Raw genomic sequence first — 24012 nt, forward strand, 5'->3', positions numbered from 1 at the left:
TTTCTGATTTACTTTCACACCTGAAGCTTGGTGCTGATTGACACACAGCTGGTTTTCACTGTCATCAGTTCCTTTGTATGTCTCCTTTCCTTTATTCCTTGCATTAGTGACAGTAGTCAAAAAATGTACCTCTAATTACCTTTTTTCTATCCCTGACCTCGTCTGACACCATCACAAAGCGAAGCAAAGATGGCGTAAATTTGAAAGATTTTGGAAAAGAGGAAAAAACGCTGAGGTAAGAAGCCAGCTACTTTGACACTTAGCTGTGAGGTGGGTCTGTGGCACTACAATGACAGTTTTTTCAAAACATATTCAACAAAAAGTGCATTAGGAAGCTCAGCTAATACATTCTTATCACGTTGTATCACAAAGGCTTTGCTATGCATGTCATGTTTGTGAATAGTATATAACATTAGTCCATTATAAGAGTTGGTCATTTAAAAAAGCAAATATAAAAGAAACAAAACTTAAAGATGATTTTACAGCATGCTCTGTGATGCTGCTCACAATCCTGACCTCGAAAGTATTTGCATGAATTATAATAATGAATAGTCCCATATTTAAAATAAGTAATAAGGGAAGCATTAGAGCTTCAGCTTAGGTTGCTACATAAATACAAAAGCCATTATTAGAAACCCTCTTTGAGTTTTGGAGCAGACTTTCTGTTTTTGCTTTTTGTGCCTTATTTAAAAGCATTCCAGGATACCATTTACTTCACTGTCTTTGGATCACCTGCTCTGCAAGCGTGAAGACTGGTCAAAAAAACCAACATAAAGTAAGAAACAAAATCTGAAATTATTTTTACTCTTCGATGAATACTTAATGTGTCCTTGAATCAAAAATTTGTAAACAGCTGCCAACTACCACCTGCGTTTGTTTACCTATGAAAACAGCTGAAGTGACTGAAAATAGGTCAGCAGCGGTGATGTCTATAGAAGAGCCGTTTGGGATCAAGATGTTTCACAATTTTGATGTATTGGAATACATTTCACAGATTTGTTGAGTAAAGTATACAGATGAAAGTGCTTTGCTTACATTTAGTGCGTACATGCATTTCAGAATTGCATATTATTATATCTGGAAAACTAGTGGAATAAACTCTTTCAAACTGCACCATTTGGTATAGTTCAGGATAAGTTTTTTATGTTTGATTTAATATGAATACCTTTAAATAATGACTTTTTGTTTCTTCTCTGAACGCCTTTGGTAAATTCATCTTTTGGGTCCTTTACTTCACCGCCATGTGACAAATACTGTGCGCTAAACATGAAGTGCAGCTAATCTTGCCTTTTTAAAAAAAAGGCCCAAATTTGTATCCATCTCATTTAAAATGAATGCACTGAGTATGTTCCACATGGCTCACTATCATCTTCAGCCCTCCTCTGTTCTCCCCCCTCCTCCCCTTCCCCTCCCCTCATCTCTTCCCCGTGGGAAGATCTGACTCTGAGAGCAGACAGTCTGCAGCCCTGAATAAATGTATAAGAGGGAGAAGGGGAAGGGAGGGCGCATTAGCAGGCAGAGGGAGCGCAGGGGCGGGAGTGTTGGAGGATACATACATGCCGAGTGTACAGAGAGCCAGATACACATCAGATACAGAGGAGGGAAGCAGTTCAGCTTGTAGGACTGAGAAAGGAGCTTTTTAGCTTCCTTCAGCTGTCCCTCCCTCCCAGCACAAATATAAGCATATGCATACTCCCAGTTTCCCTGCCTGACACACACACTCACACACACAGACACAGTTGCTTTAGGGTATACCAGTCGGCTCTGGCAGTCCTCTCCTTTGTTGTTTTTGCTATTGGTTGGTCTGAGCGGCAGCACGGCGCGCGCCTCCATCATCACCGGGGTGGTGTGTGTGGAGTCTGAGAGGCGGCGCGTGAAGGATGCCACTGGCTGTACCTGGGTAAGTCAGCTTCCCCTCTCTGTCTCTGAGCTCGTCTTTCTTTCTCTTTTTGTTCTCTCTGATCTGCAGCCTCTCCATCTCGCCTGGGATTCTCCACCTACCGTGCTCATCCTCTATGCACGGCTCCCCTCTCTCCCTCCCTCCATCTCTGCGAGCTCCCTCTTTCCTTCAGTCTGCGTTAACGCCGTCTCCTCCGGACTGTGCTCCCTCTCCAGGCTGCGCCTCATTGGTGTGTCCTGATTTCCCCCCCCCCCTTCTCTTTTTTTTCCATTAGGCTCCAGGCCCATTGGTCGTCTGCCTCCCAACCATTATCTCCACTCCTCCGCCCCTCTGTCATCCTTTCTGCCTCTATACTTTCTCCCTCCTTCCTACAGTCATCTCTCAAGTCGTGAAAAATGATTTGCATGCAGGAGGAGAGCAGAACTTTGCAGTGAGCACAGACAGGGAATTGGGAGTTAAACAAGGGGAAATAGGAGAGGAGGTGCATTGTGGTGCAGGAGGTAAAGTTTATAGACACGACTGCAGTTGGTAGGTACCTTGTGCTTGTTTATGGCATCTTTTGTCTTTGCACTGCTGCTGCTGGGGCTTAATTCCGACTTGTTTAGCATCTTCCCTTATAATAGTTGCTTTATGTTTTTGTTTGGATTACTTTATTAAAAAATAACATTAAGCTAAGCTGAAGGGATTTATTTATTATTGTTCCAGTCACATATTTCTGGTAAGGCTACTTTTTTATTATACTTTTAAATCTTTAGATGTGATTTAAACTCTTAAACATAAGTAAAGTCGTTTTTTTCTTGAATGCTGTCAGGTTCTAAATATATCAGATAGTTTTTTCTTGCATGGGCTTGTGGTTTTTTAGTCATTTGAAAGTATGTTCTAGAAGTTTTGTCCTGCTGTGCATAATGCCTGCACTCAGAACTTCATTTGAGCTTTTCTTGTCCTTATACATTTCTAAATCTGTTGAAAAGTGCAAATTTACATCCATAAATGCATCCAAGTCCTAAATTGGTTAGGATTTGTTTGTATTTTTTTTTTGTTTCTGAAGTGCTTTTATTATTGGCAATTTCAGTCTGTCTTGGCGCAGGGTTCTTCCTCTTCCGTTTTCATGATTTGTATTTTTCCTCTTTATATTGCATGCCAGAAAAGACAATACAATTGTTGTTACTGTGTGTGCTCCCATGGGTGGCTATTACTGTAGTTTACACACAACAGAAAGCAGATGCATTGCAACATGCTTCATTCTGTCAAAGCTCTGACACAAAGTGAGCCCAAAGTGTGTCAGACTGAATATTTTTTATGTCAACACATGATGGAGACAAGGTTTGAACACATCTGGGGACGTGTGAGAAATTTTGCTAATTTATTAGTTTTTTTTTCTTTTACACAAAAATTAACCTAGCGTAAATGATATCGTTGTCACAATTCTCTTTGCAGCTTTTATTTGTTGCTGCTGGTGAAAACAACATATCTCCCTTAATTTTTCAGTTTTGTTAGGCTTTCACATGGTGTCTCTTGCTTTTACCTCAGTTCCTTGCATCTGAATGTGTGTCCAGGAGATTGAGACAAGCTGCTTGGCATGAGGTGAAGCCATGTTCTTTGGGATGTTCCTTAAGCTGCAAGAAGAAGGAGATGCCTTGCTTGTTATAGGGATACTTGTGTTGCTGCGCTGAGTGTTTGTGCCACCGCGGTGCTTGATGTGCTTTGCCGAGCGAGTCGAGGACAGGCAGACAGCTGAATGTGATTAAATTATAGAGGGAAAGCACGCTACCTGGGTCTTACCGAGTCCAACATTGCAGGAACCCCCTCCTTTCCTGTCTTCTTTCCTCTCGTCATCTCTCTTGGTGTGGAATAAGAGCAAAAGGACCCAGCTCTTCTTAATCACAACAGTCTAGTCAGAGCTGGAGGGAAGGAGAGACTAAGTGTTGATGGGATTGCTGAATATAGACACTTGGGTCATAAGATTCACTGTACACTGTTACTGTAATGCGTAGCAGTGGCTACTCTCTATGTTCAGCTTAGCAGCTGCATTATCATTCTAAATTTATGATTATCTTTTTAAAATGTGAATACAGTTTAAGAATGTGACAGAAAAGCACAACTAATGCCCAAACATGCCTTTGTAGTAAAATTAAATTAATGAACAAGACCTGACCTTCCTTCCAGCTTTGTGTGGGAGATACTTTATGGAGCCTATTCTTCTGTAGCCTCATGAATGGGCCGTAAAAAGCCTCCTGGGGATCCCCTTCATGCAACTCTCATGGGTGGGTCAGCGGGGTTAGGGGTAGTCGTGTGCTAATATTAGCCTCCATGTTTAAAGGCTGAATACCTGCATGTTTAGCATGACTGAGCAGTTCAGTGGCATGAAGCATGAGGTTGCATTCCTGTTAGACTGCCTGTTTTGGCCACTGTGGCTCTGTGTATGGAAATACTACCTCCAAAAGATTAATGTACTGAATTTTCAATGATGAAAGTTTTCAAAAGAAAAAAAAAATAGTAACTGCTTGCTAATGTTAGTCTTCATGATTATTGACTAAGAGTGCATTCCAATATTTTTACTCAGACGTCAGTATTTTTCAAATTCTAAGTTGAAAACATCAACAGAAAGAAATAATCTAGAATTATTTTCTTATTCATACAAAAAATAAATAAATAAATCATCCAGTCTCTCAGAATAAGTCCCAAAGGCTGCTTCTGCTGTATTGGATGTTTCCCCAGATTGTTCTACTTTCATCTCTACACCAAATGACCCTGTTTCTCTGTGAAAGCTAACAAAGGCTTTAAACAGCTTCTGTTAACATACAGTTTGTCTTTCTGATGCTAGTTTGTGTCAGAAAGATCAGCCTTTGGGTTGCACTGTGAGGACTTTGTGAATTTGTGTGTGAAGATACTGAAGGGGAATCAATGTGGTCTTCCAATCAGTCTCAGTGACACGGTCACGCTAGGGTGCAGGGGAGAATGATCTATTTGAGCAGACACTTCGTCAATACTGACATCTACTCAGTGTAAGATGTAGCTGCTCCCGTGTCCTTCACACACACATTCTTGCCGCGCCTGCTGCTGTATGTTATTAATTAAGGTATTGTCATCAGTCAGATCCAAATTCAAGACATGTTGCAGATTTTAGAGAAAATCTAATGAGATCCATGGTGAAATTACACACAAATATGCATTCTGTTAACTTTGAATTAATTAAAAACCATTGTTATGGAAATTGCAGCTATAACTGCCCTCCATGTCAACTTAACAAAATGCAATTCCTTTCTTGTACACAACCCTGCAAGAATAGCTAAAAAATGTTGTTGCTTTGAAATATTTTAAATATTCATACTTACATCAATTAAAAAGGAATGTGTTTGTCAAGGTTTGAATATATTTTTTACATAAATGTTTAAGAGGATGAGGGTTTCAAGAATTTCCATCTTGTTTCCTGATGCTGCAAACTTAGATGAGAAGTGACATAGTTGTATAATCACTCACATTTGATATCTGCCATGTCAGAGCTCAAATTTTATAAACATAAAAGCTGCATGGCTATAATAATCGGGAAGATCAAATGAAATTCTGTGTGACATGTTGATTGTCTAGAATAAAGAACACAAAACCTTTAAATGTGGGTATTCCTCTGGAGAAAAAAAAAGGGTGCCCTCCACCATACATACACACAAACACACACATTTTCATGCTTTTCCTCAGGGAAAGCGTGATCTATCTCCTGGCGGGTAGGCCAATTAAAAACCAATCAGGCTGCTTGAAGTGTGCTGGTAATGGGAAAGCCAAGGCAGTGGAGGAAGTGGGGCTGATTAATGGACATTTTCACCTTGTGGCATAACAGCCTCCCACAGGCATCCATCACCACAGGGGACTTCGCTGGCTACACACCTATCCAGAGCCGTCATGTTGTATAAGGTGCAGATATCTGACTGTGTGATGATGAGCATAAAGTGCCTGACTCGGCTACAGTAGCTTTATATTAACCTGCCTTATCTGTAGGCCACTGAGATCATTTGATGTATGGCAGCATCCTGATTAAAGACAGGCTGTGCAACTCTGCTTCTTTTCATAGTGAGACATTTGACATTCACAGCTTTCACCTGCGGTGGTTACAGAACTAGTTAATACTGATAGCCACACTGATATTTACAGAACTCCATAATAGTTCTTGCTTCATTTTTTATGTTTGCCAAAAAAAAAAAACAACAACAAAAAAACAAAACAAAAAGTGGTGTTTCCCACAAGGTGCAGACACGTTTTTTACCAGCAGAGTCAAGATGCCCTTACTGAGAAGGACTAAAAAGTGTTTGTCTTTCCCTCCAGTGCTATTGTAAGGCAGCAAGCATTCAGAAGAAAAGTATTAAACGGTGTGAGCGAGGTTCGTTCCATTTCAGGAGCTGCTGTGACCTACTTCATGCAGCCTGGCAGCCAGCTGTAAATAAAGATTTTCATAACCTGCTTTGGCCTCTTCCCATTAGCAGCACAACCATGCCTTGAAGAAAATTACAAAGAGCTCAGGAGAAGCTCTGTGCAGAGTGGTGCTATGATATCATCAGTGCTGAACTTGAGTCTGATTGTCTTGGTGTCATATGATCACAGTGAGATTTAGTAGCTCAGATAATGAAAACTGAAGGTTGCATAAGCAATTAAAGGCCTGGCATTCAATGAAGGAATGCATTTTGCTCACCCCCTTTTCATGCCAGAGTTTTAGATTAAGATCATATTATGCTAAGAAACGACAAACTAAAAGCTGTTTTAGTCAAACCTTGAAAATAACGTTATGTGCAGTCTTCTGCAATATCATGAGATTTCACACTCAGAGTATATAATGTGAATGAATCTCAGCTCTGACCACACCAAATCTGACTGAACTATAGCCATTTTTGTGTTTTCTTAGGTCAGTTGGCTGTCAGCCATCTTGAACTGGGTTGGCTGGTATTTAGTTGTAGAGGCGTGTCCAGTGATTGTTCATGCTCAAAGTATGTGTTGGAGATCAGTATCGGCTACTGCCATGCCAATTTTTAGGTCAATATCTGTAAAATTGACTTCAGTTTTAGACATTTTTTTGTTTTTAAGGTCAGATATCTATGGCAGGTAGCTTTAATCAAGTTCATTTCAAAATTCAATCAGTTGCATGCATATATCTAATGATTACTTTCTATAATCTAGATATATGAGACACCCACAGACACGGGCAAAAACAATATTGCCCACCTTTTTGTGGTAGGTAATAAAAATGCTTTGGAAAGATGCAATGTCACCCAACTGTAACAGGTTTGAATGATTCTCTCCCAATGACATTTCTGAAATTAGCCACAACCAGGTCAAGTTTTATTTTATCAGCATGCCAAAGTTGATTTTTGGTTAATTGCAAATCTAGTTCTTATATCTTTATCAGCAGATACCATTGATGTGGCAGTATCATTGTGCATATCTATTTTAGTGAAAAATCATTCACCTTTATTTTAAAAGGCGAGAAAAATATCAGCTTATCCCGGGGAGTAAAGATATGACAAAAAGTCCAATTTGAACATTTCAGACGTCATTAGATTAATATGCAGATCCTTGGGTTTATTTAAATGCTCCACAAACTAGCCAATGGCCTGATTCTACTGTTAAAATTTCTTGACTCAGGTTTGGCTTCAGATCCTGAAAAGAGGCTACAAAAGAAGTCCCCGTCAGCGTGAGAGTAAAAGATTAATGATGCCTGCAAGGTAAAGACAGAAGCAACATGTCTGACGAAGCTGATATATTTTTTACAATCCCCTATCAACTCTAAAAACTGGAGAGCATTTGGAATTTAAAGAAACAGAAGAAAAATTAGATTAAAAAAATTGAAGCATTTGTAGCCTACAATAAAATGAAATGGTAATGACAGTGAAGAACAAGTAGCAGCTTGTTTCATTCCACTTTAAAACAGGCGGATGAACCTGTATTCGTCTTTATTCTTCTTTGTTTATTATTTTACCTTTTATTGGGCTACAATTATAGTGAAAATTCAGTTAGTATTTGCGTTATTGTCAATCATTTTTTATGATCAAGACATGCTTAAGTAGGATTAAAGTAATCATAAAAATAAAAAGAAAAGTTGCATTTTAAATGCTGTGATGGAAACCAAAAATATCAGCTGCTTTTTTTATTAGTGTGGATCCACAGTAACATAACTGCGAGCTATCTTCACTCTTCAACTTGTTTAACTTGTGCTACTGTAAGAATTTTTTTTTTCTTGAGGTCAAAATAATTTAGTTTGAGAAGTTTGCAAAACTTTTGCAATTGATTCAGATGTAAGATCAGCACTTTCTGACCTTTTGTTTCTCTGAACAATGATAGCATGAATCAGAAAAGGAGATGTTTCAGTGATAACAACACCCGCCTCCTCAGTAATGATGCTATCACTGTAGCGTCATCACTGCAAGTCCAGCACGTCTCCAGATTCTTTGGGTCAAAGAGGCAGAGATCTTCCCCACCGAAAGGGAGCAAGAAGAAAAAAAAAGAACAAAATTGCAACATAAAATACGAAGACTAGGCTGTGATATTGGAAAATGATTACCAAACAGGCATCCATTATTCAACAGGGCAATCAGGGAGGGCTCAGTCTCTTCATTTATGCGAGCGCTGTAAATCCGATTTGTCGGTTTTGATCACTCTGAAATCTCCCAGTCACACACGGGCAATATTGGGTGAATATTATTCTGTCTAATGGGGAATTGATGACGGCATGTGACACCGGTCAAGACAAATAGATGGCTTACAGGAGAGAGGAGGAGAGTGGGGGAGCCTGGAGGTGTTGAAACAGGAGTTGATTACTGAACAGAGTTGCATATTACATCTCTTCATATGCAGAAGATTTCTCTTCCACAGAGCCACTAATACGCAGGATGAGGAGGGCACTGAGTTAACCTGTGTGCTTTTCAATCAGAAGTCAAAGTGATGACAGTGAAACAGACAACTTTTATGATTGAATTACTTTTTGTCATGTTTATTTTGTGTGTGCACTGAATGTATATGTGGCAAGTCAGAAAAAAAAGTGTGGTTAATTGAAAATTTAAATCAATGCGGCTGATTTGTGGAGCTTGAGCAAGCATGCATTTGTGCTTGTGTGTATGCAAATGAGGCTATTTGGCATTGTTTTATGCATGACTATGTTTGTGTGTGTGTGTGTGTGTGAGTGGCCAAGGCCTGGCGGACGTGATTTGCTCTGAGTTGCGGCGTCTCTGTGAGGGTGGCCTGACCTCTGCCTTCAGCTCCGCTTCACGGGACAGCAGCAAATGAGAGGTGTCATTGCATGACAGCAGCGCAGCCCCTGTTTAGGACTGACGACTCATCGAACACACACACACACACACACATGCATGCAATGCCAAATGTGCGGATGGTGGTGGGGGGGCAGACATATTTGCACACATCCATACAAATATGCAAGTTGAGGCAAAAGCTGGCAACAGTTGGAACATAAACAGACATAGATGCATAAATATTGACACACACTCAGACTTCCACAGAGACTCCTGGAAAACACAGCCCAGATCAATAGCTTTGTTTCGTGAACATACAGCTTTTGTTTGGGCAACAATGATTTAGATTCAATTTGACCACTTAGTGCTTATGTCTAGCTTTGACCAGCTTAGAAAATCAAACTCAGACGCAAACAGGATTGTGTCAAACACCCACTTTTGATTCGGTTGCATTGTGCTGGGCCTTTGTTGAATTGAAAAAGCCATTTTAGTTTTGATAAAATAGTTTCCTGTGTATGCAGTTCAGGTGAATTATTCAGATTGTATACAAAAACACTATATTTGTTGCCTAAAGAAAAACAAGTTGAAGCATTTAGACAACACAAAACAAAAAAATCTGTTGCATTTTTGTTGTAATAAATCTTTACAGCAACAAGACTTTGTTATTGTTTGGTATCTTAGCGTTTTTCCTTGATGTTCCCTTTCTTTATATTTTTAGCTATAATGACTACATCACATTAAAAGTGACTGATTTGTCTGATTTGTCATCTCATTGACACATCTTTGCCATCTGTTGCCTCCTTGTTCATTCTTTTGCCTTGTGAACAGACCACAGTCTAGAAATAAGCAGTAACATCTACATGATAAAATTAGTTCCTAGTTTTGGAGCACGCTCCTATTCTAATTATTATTGTAATGGACTGATAAGACATCTTCCATTTTTTAAATTAAAATTGTGAGTACATAAGACAATCTTACACTGATAGTGTAAGATTGTCTTAAATAACTGATGCATTTTTTGGTTCTGCTGGTTTTTCCTTTTGTTTAGATGTGCCTAAAATGGTTTTAAAAAAGAATAAAACTGTCTTACTCTACCTGCTAGCAAAACAGCCCAAGGACCTCACTGAGTATTACAGTGTCGGGGTGGGGCCTGTGTAATATGCACTTAAGAGACAAAGGTTACAGCAGAAAATTTAATTGCTGTACGGAGTAAAAAGTATAAACATGTTGTTTCTGGACAGCGGGCCATGGTGTTGTCATTGTGTGGTAAAGTCATCAGTTCATAGATGTAACAATGTAGAAAAGACTTCATGGTTTTTAGTTGTTGTCCATCTCCATGTAAAGCTGGTAATTGCACTGGAGGTGAGCTGTCAGGTGTTTCATTTTGTTTTACTGGTAAATAGTTTGAGAAGTTCCACTTTGTACAGCTGTATGAAAATGAAATGATTCTTGTCAGCGAGTAATCAAAGTACTCTAAGTATCTGACAATGCAGTGAGACAATGCAGACTTGTACACTTTCTCCAGTTGTTGTTTTCTACATAGCCTGTCCACATTAGGTGGCAGCAAGGGTAATGTGGGCTGAGAAGTTTAGCTCAGAAAGATGCTTGAATTTAGGGAAATCAGGGATTCTACTGGTAAACCATCCTATATTTGGAAATTGCAAGGGCTTCTGCATGCTTTCCATGTATCCAAAACTACTGGGGCATTACCAATGTGCATGTGCACACATTTATACAATTTTTTTTGGGGGGGGTCAGCTTTACCCAAGCATTTGGTCTAGTGTTTGATTTTCCAGCCTATAGCTTCATATCTGAATTCAATAGCTGCCAATAATTTACTAACAAGCTAGTTTTTCAATCAGCATTCTGGATTCCAATCATTTTCTTGTTTTTTTTCTAAAATACTTGTAGTCCAAAACAATATTTAAATCTAATAAGCTACTACTGGGTTTCAGAAAAACACATTTTAACTTTACAATTGATTTCTTACTACAACTTGATCCCACTTTTTTTGTGATATCAACAACATTAATAACAGCATTGTAAGAGGACTACTTAGAGACCTGTGCTGTGCTGAATATCTGGCTCATCTCAGACACAGAAGTATTTGATAATTACATAGGTGTGATAAAGAGAAAAGATCAACATGTACCCCGAGTCAGCTTTATTCATTTACCTGCTAAGTGCACATGACTCTTTTACATCTTGAAAGGTGTGAGTAATTTCACAGACACTCCTCAAAACTGGGGCATTCCCACCTGCCACCTGCAGGCCTCCTCAGACGTGGACCCCTGAAAGTGCTGACAGTGCACCTCTGGGCCTTCTGAGTAATAACCCCCAACGCACACAGCTCCAGCTGATCTGTCTCCCCTCAAGAAAGTTTTGCCCTGTCTGTCCGTCCCCTGCTCCCTTTGTCATTTTCTTTGTTGTGGCTTGTCTGTCTTGTTTCTGTTACTGTACGCCCACAGACATTCTCTGCAGCTCCTCCTTTCTCTGGTTCCGTCCCCTTTTGCCCTCCTTGTCTATTCTTTCACTCTACTGTAACTGTAGTGCATCTCTGTTTCATTTGGGGATTTTTTCTGTCCAAGTGGATGATCAGTTGAAAAATAACTATGCAGAACAGAATGCAAGTTTTGTCTTTCATCTCAGTTCAGTGGTTAACGAGAAGGATGGATCACATATTTACTGTTAACAAGGAGGATGCCATTGTTTCTCATTCTCCCTCACCAATTGTGTCCCACAGTCCCATGCATAATAAATCAAACCCTCTGTGTCAGCATCGCTTTCTGGAGACAGAAAAGAAAGTCATAGAGTCTATTGCAATCTGCTGCAAAATGCAGAAGAAATTTGAAGCTAAGCTCTCGGAGCTGGATCTTTGCTTCTCTTCTATGTATTCAGGTCATTGCCAGGTCTCTGTTAAAACATTTTTTTCTCTGTAAGCTTCAGCATTTTGTTCTTTATACTAAAATCTGTGCACCCCCTTGCCCTGGATAAATAGTGCAACATGTTTTGCTTCTTTAGTCTTAGCCCTCGCCGCTGCTTGCACCCTAGAAAGGCGCCACTGGCCTGCCCCTTGTATGTGACCTAATTTTCCTGCTCGTCCCAGCATTTTCCAATGTGAGTCGTTCCAAAATAGCTTGGCTACAGCGGAGCGTGGCAAACTCATTTCCATCTTGCATAACAGAGACCAAACATTTCTCCCCCCCCCCCACCTTAGCTCAGTGGCGAGATGGCACTTACTCTCACAGGCTGAATCTCAGCTTCCCACCTCACTGTGTGAGGAAGATGGTGAAATTATCATTTTCACTTACTCATTTTTATCCCCACAGTTTGCACATTATGTATCCTCAGTCAGTTCTAGTAAATGAACATGTCAAATTAATAGACAATGCAGGCTGTGCATAGTCATAGAATAAAATATGCGGGAATTGGAAAGAATACCTCGTCTCACTGTGAAGGCGGCGAGGCTAAATCAAAGAGGTCCCCAAAGGATTCAGGGAAACATATATGAGACGTAGTCTGCACCACATCCTAAAGTGTATTTCATAACAGCATCAAAATAACTACTCATGTGCTATTAAAAGCCCATTTCAGTGTGAGCCTTACATTATATCACAGCAAGATGACATTACAGGATGCTATAAGGACCAAACGAATCTACTCCTTGTTACTGAATTGGCTTTGCATGGAGATTATGAAGAGTAGGGGGGTTGAGAGAGGAATCATTATTTTACCGATGGCTGCGGTGCTTCTTAACGTGGTCTGTAGGGCGCCTTCGCCAAGCTAATGTAGAGAAATGGAAACAGATGGAAGGCATGATTATTTGATCTGCAAAGAGCTCCTGGTGGGCTTTGTAGTAACTGGACAAGACTGCTTAGAGGCAAGAGTGGGTTGTATACATCTGTGGGTGGGTGTGTTTGGAGGGATGTGTGTTAATTGTGCACAAGTGTGGATGGCTATTGTTTGTGTTCTAGTGCTCGTGTATGTGCATTTCATCCATCTGTTCATGTGTTTGAATGTGCTATATGCCTTTGTGTGTGTGTGTTTGCAAGCTATTGTTTCTTACTCCAAACATATGGACCTCTAATAAGGATTGAGCAATGAATGGTGAAACAGGAAGTGAGCTTATTCAGAGTTTCACAAACATGCGTGGCATAGGTCTCCTGCTTTTGTGTACTGCTTTGCTGCTCCTAAAGAAATAGACTCACAGAGCATCGGCCTTTTTCAGTTTACCGTTTGCTTTGAATATTGCCTTCCTATACATGTGTGGATTTTGGTGTTAGTACATTTGCTCCACCCTAAAACACCATTTTCTTTACAAAAATACATACACGGACACCTATGGATTCATATTGTACAACCCACATAAAGTCAAGAGAGAATTAGTCAGGGTCTGTGTCCTTCTATTGATCTTAGTGGAATGCGTGAGCTGTCTTAATGCCTTTCTGCACAGTATTTAAAGCTGCATGTCCATGTCCACTGCACAAATCAGCCTTGACAGGGCATCCTCATACATTAGACTAATGCATGCATGTACTGTACAGAAATGTGGCAACACACATATATGTCTGGACAGTGTTCACATACATGCATGTATTTTGACAAAACATACAGCCTCTTACTTTTTGCCTTTGTCAAACACACACAGCCTTAGAAAGGGGTACATTATCACATGTGGCTTCCTGTCAGGCGAGGGGTTGGAGGACGTGGCTGGCTGGTGCGTGCGTGCCTGACTGGCGGGCCACACCTGTCAACAGTGCTCCATAGGCACGGCAGTGATGCTATCTGACAGCCTGACTGCCACAGAGGATGTGTGTGCGTGTGTTTGTGTGTTTCGTGACCGTTTGGATGAGTCACTGTTGTGCCTCCGCTGCTATGTTCCCCTAGAGGACCCACTAGTGTCTGACTGGTGGTTTTGGTGTGTTATTCTGTTTGTGTGTGTTTTTTTTCCCTGGCTGTGTTTTCTGAACATATTAACAGCTGGCCTCTTACTCACACAGTAAACAATCACATTGAACCATCAAAATTTTTAGCGATCTAGTTTCAAGTAGTGTTTGCACCGCGCCTCTGCAACACTTTCAAATATGGAAAACCACTCACACTCTCCATCTGCTGTGCACTTGTATCTGTAACAGCAATCTGCTTTAATTCATGGGACGGATTTACATTAACGAAAAACGCCTTTGCCATTTTAATGCAACAACTCATTGGAATGCAAATCAAGTAGCTTTAAAGTTAATGTTTTAGCCTACCTCACATCACATCCACTAAAGGACTACTCTCTGGATGTGACTCTCAGACACTATTCTTCAGTCATAACCACTGCACAGCCAGCATTATGAAGCAGCTGTACCTTCCAGTGCTCTCAGCAGCACATGCATTTGGCTGAAATATTCAGCCAGCTCCCAGCGTTACCTTGCATGTATAATTACCGGATATGCTGCCTGCTGCTGATAACTCTCCCAAACAATGTTTGAAGGGGAAAGGCAGCAATGAATTCCCAATGAAGTGTGAAAAAGACTGATTAAAATTGCTGTGGTCAAAAGCCAGCGCTCCAGTGTGTTCTGCTCTCATGGACCAGGGGAGATGGGGAGACGGGCTCTGCAGCTGAGATAGCACGCTCTTTCTTCTCTGTGTGGCTCATAGGAACACAATTTTTGTTTCTATTTCTGTCAACAGTAGAGAGTATATTGACAAATGTGTTTATGTTTTGGCTGTAGAGCAGTTCCTCCTGGTCACTCAGGTTGTACTTTTTTCAAAGTTGTGTTTGATTTATCAGTGTCTTACCTGCATCAAACAGCACTCAGCAAGCTCTTTTACTTAATCGTGCAAGAATTTTGGCATGTGAGCCAAGCTAATAGCTATACAAAATGGCGACACTAGCAGAGGAATTTTTGATAATCTAAAAATACTCAAAGCAAATTAGGAAAAAGTACATTTTTTTAATGCTTGACAATTCCTTTTTCTTTTCAGTTTCTCAGCTGAAGAATGTCTGTGTTGCTGTACATTATTGCATGGTGGTTGCGCACAGCCCAGTCTATCAGAAATCTGTCTGATTTGATCCATACCAGTTCAAACGCAGTTCTGACCACGTTTAATAATCCTTTTGCCAGATTTATACAATGTTGTCGATCTTATTTTTAGTAGATTATTGGGTGATCAAGGGAAAGGGATAGTCAAATATCAATTGTCTTCAAAAATGATTTCCCCTTTATTTGTTCTTTTAACAAGAGCAAACTTGTATTTTTTACTGTTTCTTTTGCAGTGTTTGCTCTTTTGTAGGTTGAAATAAAAGTTTTGTATGTCTTATTTTGAGCCCTGATGTGGCATAATTGCAGTTAAACAGCCTAACTTATTTTAATAACTAAAATTTTCTCTGTGCACTTGAAGCATTTGCTTGTTAGAGCATGTTTATGTTGAGAAAATGTAATCTTTTTGTTTTATTATTTTTAATAAGGCTTTGTTTTCCAGAGGATTTCTATTGTCCATGCATTAAATTTTAGCATGTTGCTTAACTCCACTTTGTAATATTTTGTTTATCTGATAGGTTATAGTGGTTTATTTTTCTGTTTATTTCTGTCATCAAAAGTTCATTTGTATAGCTATTGTTATTTGTAAACACCTGTTTCTTATTTTATTTTTTGCTCCAATTGCTTGATGATACGTACCGTAAAAATATACAAACCCCATTTATATTTATTTTTGGCGTGTGCACATGTGTGTGGTTGTGTAGGTGTCTAGGATCATATTTGCAGAGGGAGGGAGGGATGGCGTCTCATTCGAGGCGTGTGGGCGTCAAGCTCAGGGCACCTAATTACAGCCGTGGCTCCCACAGCCTGCCTGCATCTCCCTCTGCCCCCTTGTTTGGGTGCATCTTCCCTTGCAGAGTCAGATGATACGCTCCCTTCGTCTCCCAAGCTTTGGTCTCAGGAGGGCTCCACCTAAGCACAAAGCTCTGCGGTGTCTGATTAGCCAGCTCAAATGAGATCCCTAGCTAGCTGTCTATACTGTCATTCTCTCGGCTGACAGTTAGGAGATGGGCTGCCAGACAGCCACCCAGCACGTTTAGCTTGTTAGTTTGATCAGGAGATTTCTATATCATGTCTAGCAAACAGTGGAATTACAAATCTGTAGGGACCTAATTTGGGCTACTCTTGTTGAAAAGCTAGTTTGCCGGCTAGCTCAAGGCTAACAAGCCTCGACTAACACGGGAAGGGTCATTTTTTTCCCTTTTCTTTTTTTTTTGCACAGTGATGTACAGTTCAATAATTGGTGGTTATTAGTGAGTTTGCTGGAAGAAGAGCTCCATATCTGGTTAACCCTTTTCTTCCCAAAAGAACAGTTGTCTTTCATCGCATTTCTGAGGAAGAGGTGTAGGCTTATAGTAGGGGTTTGTTATTATTTTTTTGTGCCAACAGTCAACGGTTTAAACCGGGCACACTTTAAAACGCAACACAGCTACCTTCTCTGCATCTGCGCAACAAGAAAAAAGGCAGAAGAACAAGAAGGAAAACAGGGAATAAGGAGGAGGCAGGTTGTGTCGGGAGTAACCGAGGGAACATGAGGGGAGAAGAAGACGAGAGGAAGAAACAAAGCCTGACACAGATAACATCTATCACCACAGCAGAAACAAGGACCGGGTTTATCATTATAAATAGACAGATACCCCTCATCCACCACCTCCCCCAACTTATCCAGTTTTCCCTCCCAAAAGCTGAAAACCACTAACTGGGCCAATCCACAACAGGGATTAACTATCGAGCTGCAGAAGCATTTAAATGCGCTCACAGCGAGCTCTGCTGCGTTTGTTGTGGGAGTGACGGTAAACACAAACACTGAGGTGTCACGAAGAAGAAAGAAAAAGAATAAACACGCAGTATACTTCATTGTTTTTTACTTTTCTTTAACAGGTTGTCACATGGAATTTGAATACAGCGGAGGATTTGTGTTACAAAGAGAATGCAGTATTGCAGCGTTGCATTAATAGTACGTGGTTAAGATTTAATGCAGGGAAATGTTCCTGTGAACCTACAGGATACTGTACAGAGAGAAATTATATTAAATGCATAAACAGAATGTGGAACAACACAGGGTAGGTTTGAAAAATTGTTAATTTACCAAGAGATGGTTGCAAAGTGTGGCACCTGGAAAGAAAGAACACATTTCCGTATGCTTTTCTTTTATCTTCAAGCCAAGCAGAAAACATAACGAGACATTTACCAAGAGCTTAAGCTATGCGATATGTAAAATATATCTGAATTTCTTTTCTATTCCCACCTGTAGACAAGGGTACAGGGCAGAAGTCAGCGCTACTGAAAAGGGAATTACACACTATTATTATCTTACAATACGTCCAATTTCAAAGGACCCTTGCACCACAGCAAGCTTGTTTTCTCTTCATCGGTCTCACCGTGCCCCCTCTCCCGCTCCCGTTTTCTTTTGTTCTACCTCTATTAGAGTTGTCCTTGACTGCCGAGCGAGCGTGCAGTGCAGTCTGTGCTTGAGAGGAGCCAGTCAAATGTTCTCTCGCTCCCCTGTTGGGATGAGAATAGGAGAGGACATGGGGGGGAGAGACAGAGAGGATGGAGTGAAAAGGGTTGGAGAGTCTGTATTTTAATTCACCAAACATCTTCTTAAAGCCACTGAGAGCCGTGAAAGAGGCAGAAGGAGCATTAGCAGGAAGTTGGCGTGATGACTAAGCATCAGGAGATGGGGAAGCTCGGGGCATCTTGTTTGGAAAGACAATGAATGAAGAGTCATTGTTTGCCAAGAACAACCCTCACAAATTGTGATGCATCACTCCCTGAGATGAGATGATGTATGGAGTGCTCTGTCCCAGGACACTTGCTCCTCATTATTAAATGTCAAGATGATATTAATTTTAGGTGTAATAATCTGCACGGACTTTGGTTAATCACTTTTTATTTTGTAACACAGCTGTATTTATCAATTCAGCCAGTTCTTCTATTAAATGTTCCAAACCAGCCGTTTAGTACGTTTATGCATCTCTAGCTTCTTACCATCTGCAGAAAAAAACTTTGGAGCTGTTTATTTATTTGTTTTTTGCTTTTTTGTCTAATTTCTGGCTTTCTTCCTCACAAGTTGAGGTGGAAATGATTCAAGCTTATTCAGCAAATAAAGGTTGTGTTAATTGTTTGGACATGTAACTGAGGTTCTATGAAGAACCTATGCTTAAAGTAACTTTCTGGTAACTGGGCAACATAACTAAGACCACAACAGAAATAGACAAAACAATATAGACATAAATGCAGAGATTATGTTATTTTGAGGTTTGTTTTGGACGTGCAGACGTTGTGCAGCGATGAACTGACAAACGTAAGAAGATGGGATTAAGGCTTCTGTCGTAACATCGATACTTTCCCTGCCGTGTCAGTCAATCTTTCTGAAATTGAAATAAGTCCCATCTACTATGGAACAAGGTTAGAGGTTCATGCTTCCCCTTTCACATCGTGCCACAACAGTAAGACAGGCTAATAAACAGATGGATGGGCAGACAGGTAAACAGGCACATAGACATGCAGACAAACAAATAGAGACGCAAACAGATGACAAATAGACAGGCAGATTGGCAGAGCGGCTGACAGCCTGGCCGCTTTCCGGTGGAGGGATATTGGATAGAAAGAGCGGCTGGCAGGCAGACAGGCAGATGGACAGACAGACACGTGCACACAGACAGTAGGACTGGAGGAATAACCGAGAGACAGGCAGGAAGAGCAACAGACAGGCAGGCAGAAAAGTTGCCAGACAGACATGCACCATCGGTAGCAAGCAGGCAGTTGGCGTAGGAAGGAGACATGGGGACGGCAATGGCCTCTGGCGGAGAGGCAGAGCGAGATAGGAGGAGACAGAAATAGTGGGAGTGAGAGGGAGAGGGATGAGGTCAGTGCACGGCTGGCTGGCTGACTGTTGATCTGTGGCACAGGGCTGGCAGAAGAGGCTCCTCAGGGAGAGTGCAGCCTCCATCTACATCCCACAAGCCCTTCATCCCTCCATCACCCAGCTGGGATGGAAAGACAAGCCTGAAAAGGGAGAGACTTTTAGCAAACAGTGGCACAAAGAGGTGAAAGATGGTGAATATGGTGTCATAGTGAGAAATGCTCTCCTGTCATGACTGGAAAACAGGAATGGAAGTATCTAACCCTGAATTATGTGCAGGAATTTAGTGAAAATGCTGGTTTTTCTTTGCTGAAGGACAATCCAACAGGACTTAGTGCAGCATTCATGGTACCTCTGGCTTTTTGGCACATCATTCTCAATGAGCAATAGATGTGATTTCAACACTAAGTTTAGGCATAAAATTAGACAACTTTAAGCCTAGATAATTTAATCTGCATTACCTAAGTTATGTACAACACAAACAGCTGAAAGCTTTTGAGACGGCTTGGAAATCATGCTTAAATCCCACAAACCTCAAAGTGTAATTTTAATACCATTCACCGGTTTTTAATTAAGCTACTTTATGTTGATTCTTTTTTTTTTCTAAATCTATTTGTCACTGGGAATTTTAGCCTAAGACAGTTGTGGACAATTTAGATGTCTTCTAGATGCCTTTTTCACTCCCAAATGCTCCCTGGGTAACAATCTGAACCACAGTTTTGCCACTGTCCAATTCTATAAGTCACCACTTATTTCCATTCATAGATCATATTCACAGTTATCATAGTGGTTTTAAGTCTGCAGCAGACTGAGCTTTCCAAATCCACAACATTATGAATGAGCACTATAACCCAATAAAAAGCTGCAGTCAGAGTCAAATAAAACAAACATTTCTCTTTCAGGATTAATGAAGGATTTTAGATATGTGCGGTTTGAAATTAACCACAATGGCAATTTTGAAAAGGTCTGATTCATTTCTCTAAATAGATCTGAGTGCTGAAGTAACTGAATTCCTGACCAGCCAGTTAGAAATGCTGAATGGAAAAAAAAATCTCCTCACTCTCAAAAGTCTTTGGAGGTTTTTTCAGGACACAAAGGAAATGTTAGATTATTGTGGTGGTTTTGACTTACCCTGTGTTTGGACAGTTGAAATACCGGTTCAGTGTGTCGATATGTGATTTGAAGTGCCGAGGATTTTTTTTTTTTTTTTTTCTTCTGGCTTTCACTTGTCTAGAGTTACACAAGGTTAATGTTACAGGCATGCGTGGGAGTGTGAATGTGTTTGTGCCTGTGTGTGTTTTGCTTCAGGGTGCAAAGCTGCTCCAAATGTCCATCTGCCGAGTTCACAACCCACCTGAGCCCACTCACATATGCACAAGTGCACCCCCCCACACTTACACAAACACACGCCATTGCATTCACATTCCCACAGGCGCATGCAGAAACTACCCCAGAACCTCAAACGTTCAGCAGATACCTGTACAGGCATCGTTGTCCCTGTTTTAGCTCTGTTCAGGCTTATCTTCATCCTTACTGCCATTTGCATAAAAAACATCCCACCTTTTCTCAAGCTGTCACCTTGATGTAGCTGCAATACGGAGTGTGATATCAACATAACAAGTTTTCCGACAAGAATCCAAAAATGCACATATACATATTTCACAACAGGTGTTAGGGGAAGTACAAGGGAAACAAAAGGATGAGGAAAAAAAAAACTCAAACACACACAAACCTGCATGCAGACAGCCATTCCAGTGCTGGTTTTCTGCATGCACGTTTATATATACACACACAATTTGTGTTTGCAGATGATTGTTTTTCAGTTTGTATTTCAGTGTGGGCATGTGTGCTTGGCACAACGACTGCCAAGCTGATAATTATTGAAATGAGCTTGTGACTTGCTGTTGCTGGCACAACTCTGGCAGGATCTCTGAATCAAATTCATTGGCACATTACCCATCTATGTCTTTTCTAAGATTTGGTTTATGAATTATAGGAACACAGGTTGAGGGTTATATTCTCTGAGAATAAAGAAACAAGAAAAAATGGTTGGAATGGCCAGATAAATGCTGCTTTATGACTGCATTCTGATGTTTTTCTTGAAACAAAGAGGAAGAGACAAACAGCATTAGCTCGATCAGTTAGTTATAAAAAATGTTTTGTGCTATATTTCACTATTTTACTGTCAATAAAGTCTCATGTCAAGACCTGCTCCAAAATGCTTTTTTAAAATGTATTTTTGACACACCTTTCAAAGACCTTATGAGATTATGCGAAAAAAAATCTCTAATTCTGCAGTTATTTAAAGTACTTTTAGAAGATAACATGTCCGTCCATTTGTCTGTTTTTTTCTGAACTCGCCTCAATTTTCACCAACTTCGGCATTTAAAAGGCACACACAATTCAACACAAAATCAATTATGTTGTACACAGCCACTATTTTTTTTTAGAAGACCACTGTTTATTGCATCAGAGTGCATGGTGAGGTGGTGTAGCTGTTACTGTGGGCTTACTAAAGTGTCAAGTGAAATTATCATCTTTTTCTCTGTTACAAAGGGATGAACAAACACTTTGTACAACAACACCTGCAAAGTTAATGTGTTCTTAGTTGCAACTAATTCTACTTTTAATTTGAATAAGCTTCCATCAACCCAGAGCAAAGAAACACAAATGCATTTCCCATTTCTTTATTTTACACCTATTGTTTGTTTTGTTTGTTATTTAATGTTTTTCATTAGTTTTAGGCTCCCAAACAACTTGGTTAAATTTATACATTGCAGACTTTTTTTGATCATCTAACAACACCATCATATTTCACAATAACAACCACAAGTTAGAAATGTTATTTGGGTTTTTAACACAAGTTAAGTTTTAACTGGTTTGTAAGCAGCATAAACATCTTATAGATATTTGAAAGCAATAATTGGACTGTCCTTTGGTGTAAAACTTGAGCTGAATTTACTTAATTTTTGTGCCAGTTCACAACAAAACTTATCTCAGAGAATTTTACAGAGGAAATACATAGGTTTACTTCAGTTCAATCCCATGACATTTTCTTTTCGCTTTGAGATCTGCCTCTTTTTATCTAAGTTATCACTTCAGCAACATAATAAACAAATAACATGAATTAATCTAAAAAATATTAAATCATAATAATAACAACCACGAAAGTGATGAAATCAAGGTAGTTGTGCAGATCTCAGCAGCCTCTCTGTCTTTGTCAACATTCTGGGTGAGTTTCCAGCCTGAAGCTTGCAGACAGGAGGAGTTCAGGCAGTCAAGAGGGCACACTGTTCCTGTTTGTGTGAGCGCTTGTCGGCTCTCTCTGAGCTCCTCTGAATTACCGTGTGATTCATTCAAATCGAAACAAATTCCATCTCATGTTGTCCAGCGCCTTTGACTCCCACACTGGAAATACAGAGCTTATTTGAGTGGAGAGTGAGGGAACGTTTTTCCATTAGGCTGCTATTTTTGGTGCCACAGGATACCCAGTGACTGTGTAGAGCCTTGTCAGTGACGAATGTGTTTGTGTGAGAAACATTGGTGGGGTGCCTTCCCACAGGAAGATATGTATGTGTGTTTGAAATGGATGGAATTGAGGGGGTGGGTTATTCAGTGTTTTTCTATCTTGCCTGCAGGACAGAAAGAGGTAGATTGAGCTTCCTGGCTCACTCCCCTGCGGTGATTCAATGTGTGCATGCCCATTAGCCTGCCTGAATGTGTGTATACCCCTGGATGTGAGTGTGTGCGTGCGTGTGTATTTGCCTCACTGCCATGCTTCAGTGCCTGAGATGCAGCGTGCCATGCCGAGGGTACCATTGTGTGTATCTATGTGCACGCCTGCTGTCATCCTGGGGTAAAGCCCCGGGACATACAGGGTCATGTGACAGGCAGCCCTATCTGTCTGCAGCCAGCATCATTGGCATTCTGGGTACACACTGGCAGTCAAGCAGGGGGTGGGGATGGGTTGGCAGGATGGAGACAGGGTAGGAGTGTGAGGGGGGTTGGGGGGATAGGAAGAACAAGAGAGGGAGAAAAAGACAGACAGGATGAGAGAATGTAGAGAAAACAACAATAGAGCTCATCAGTTAATTGAGAACAGAGTGCAATCAGACAAATAGAGCTACATTCACAGGCAGTCATAAAAATCAGTATGTCTATGTGGACTACAGACTGCTGCACTTAGGTTTTAACAAAAATGAACTTTTTTTCTTTTGACTGAATTTTTTTCCTGCTTTTTCATAAACATATTTACATCCAAACAAAACTGAAATTCTAAACATGAAATTACCACTGCCAGGCCAGTGGGTGGCAATAACATCAACATCGACAACGCATCAGAATACAAAAGAAGACTATTTTGAGCATGGGCAGTGATTTTCCTAAAGCTATAGCTTGTTTTCTAATTGACCTTCTTCATCTTTTTGTTTTTTTTATGACAGTTGAAGTGTCATATGACAGGCTCAGACCAAAATTAGACTGAGAAATTATAAAACTTCTTAGTTGTTGGTGAGGTTTGCTCAATACACAACACAATAAAATAACAGTCATCTTCAAAGTAGGCTGTGAAATTATATTTCCCTTAAAGCCTTCACATGCTTATAGAAAACAGGAATTTTTCTTTTAAAGCCCCGCTTTGGAAAGCATTCGTAAAAAATCTGTTTGTATGTGAATGAGGAGTGCAAATGCAACAAAAATGTTCCTGTTAGATTGTCTGGGACCTTACACATCACTGCATGCTCTTTAGATGAAAGCAATCTCTCTAATTTGAATGGCATTAAAAAATACCAACATTTGAGGTATTTTTTATTACAGCAGAGTAAAATGGGACTACCGTATTGGCTAAAGGAAATAGATGGATGGATAAATAGATGGAGGGATTATAGAATTAATATTCAATCTGCCATGTTCAAAGTGGACAAACGCCTCCCACTCAATGGCTCAAGGTATAATTTCCTGAGATAAATATGTATGTAATCTATTTCT

General features: G+C 40.3%; 1 protein-coding gene across 9 annotated transcripts in view; it reads left to right on the top strand.

Annotated features, from left to right (window-relative positions):
* Window positions 1-1532: 1532 nt before the first annotated feature.
* myt1lb (myelin transcription factor 1-like, b) overlaps window positions 1533-24012 on the top strand; it is a 95860-nt gene continuing 73380 nt past the window's right edge. For 3 of the 9 annotated variants that reach the window (XM_037977934.1, XM_017431737.3, XM_037977935.1), the window contains exon 1: window positions 2233-2428. The gene's annotated coding sequence lies outside the window, so the exon portion shown is untranslated. Of the gene's footprint in view, window positions 1901-1959; window positions 2130-2229; window positions 2429-24012 lie in introns of those variants that run through there. The other 6 variants (XM_037977932.1, XM_037977933.1, XM_037977937.1 and 3 more) reach the window with 6 other exon arrangements.

This window comes from Kryptolebias marmoratus, linkage group LG10, assembly GCF_001649575.2.
Source record: "Kryptolebias marmoratus isolate JLee-2015 linkage group LG10, ASM164957v2, whole genome shotgun sequence".
In the NCBI taxonomy this organism is placed as follows: domain Eukaryota; kingdom Metazoa; phylum Chordata; class Actinopteri; order Cyprinodontiformes; family Rivulidae; genus Kryptolebias; species Kryptolebias marmoratus.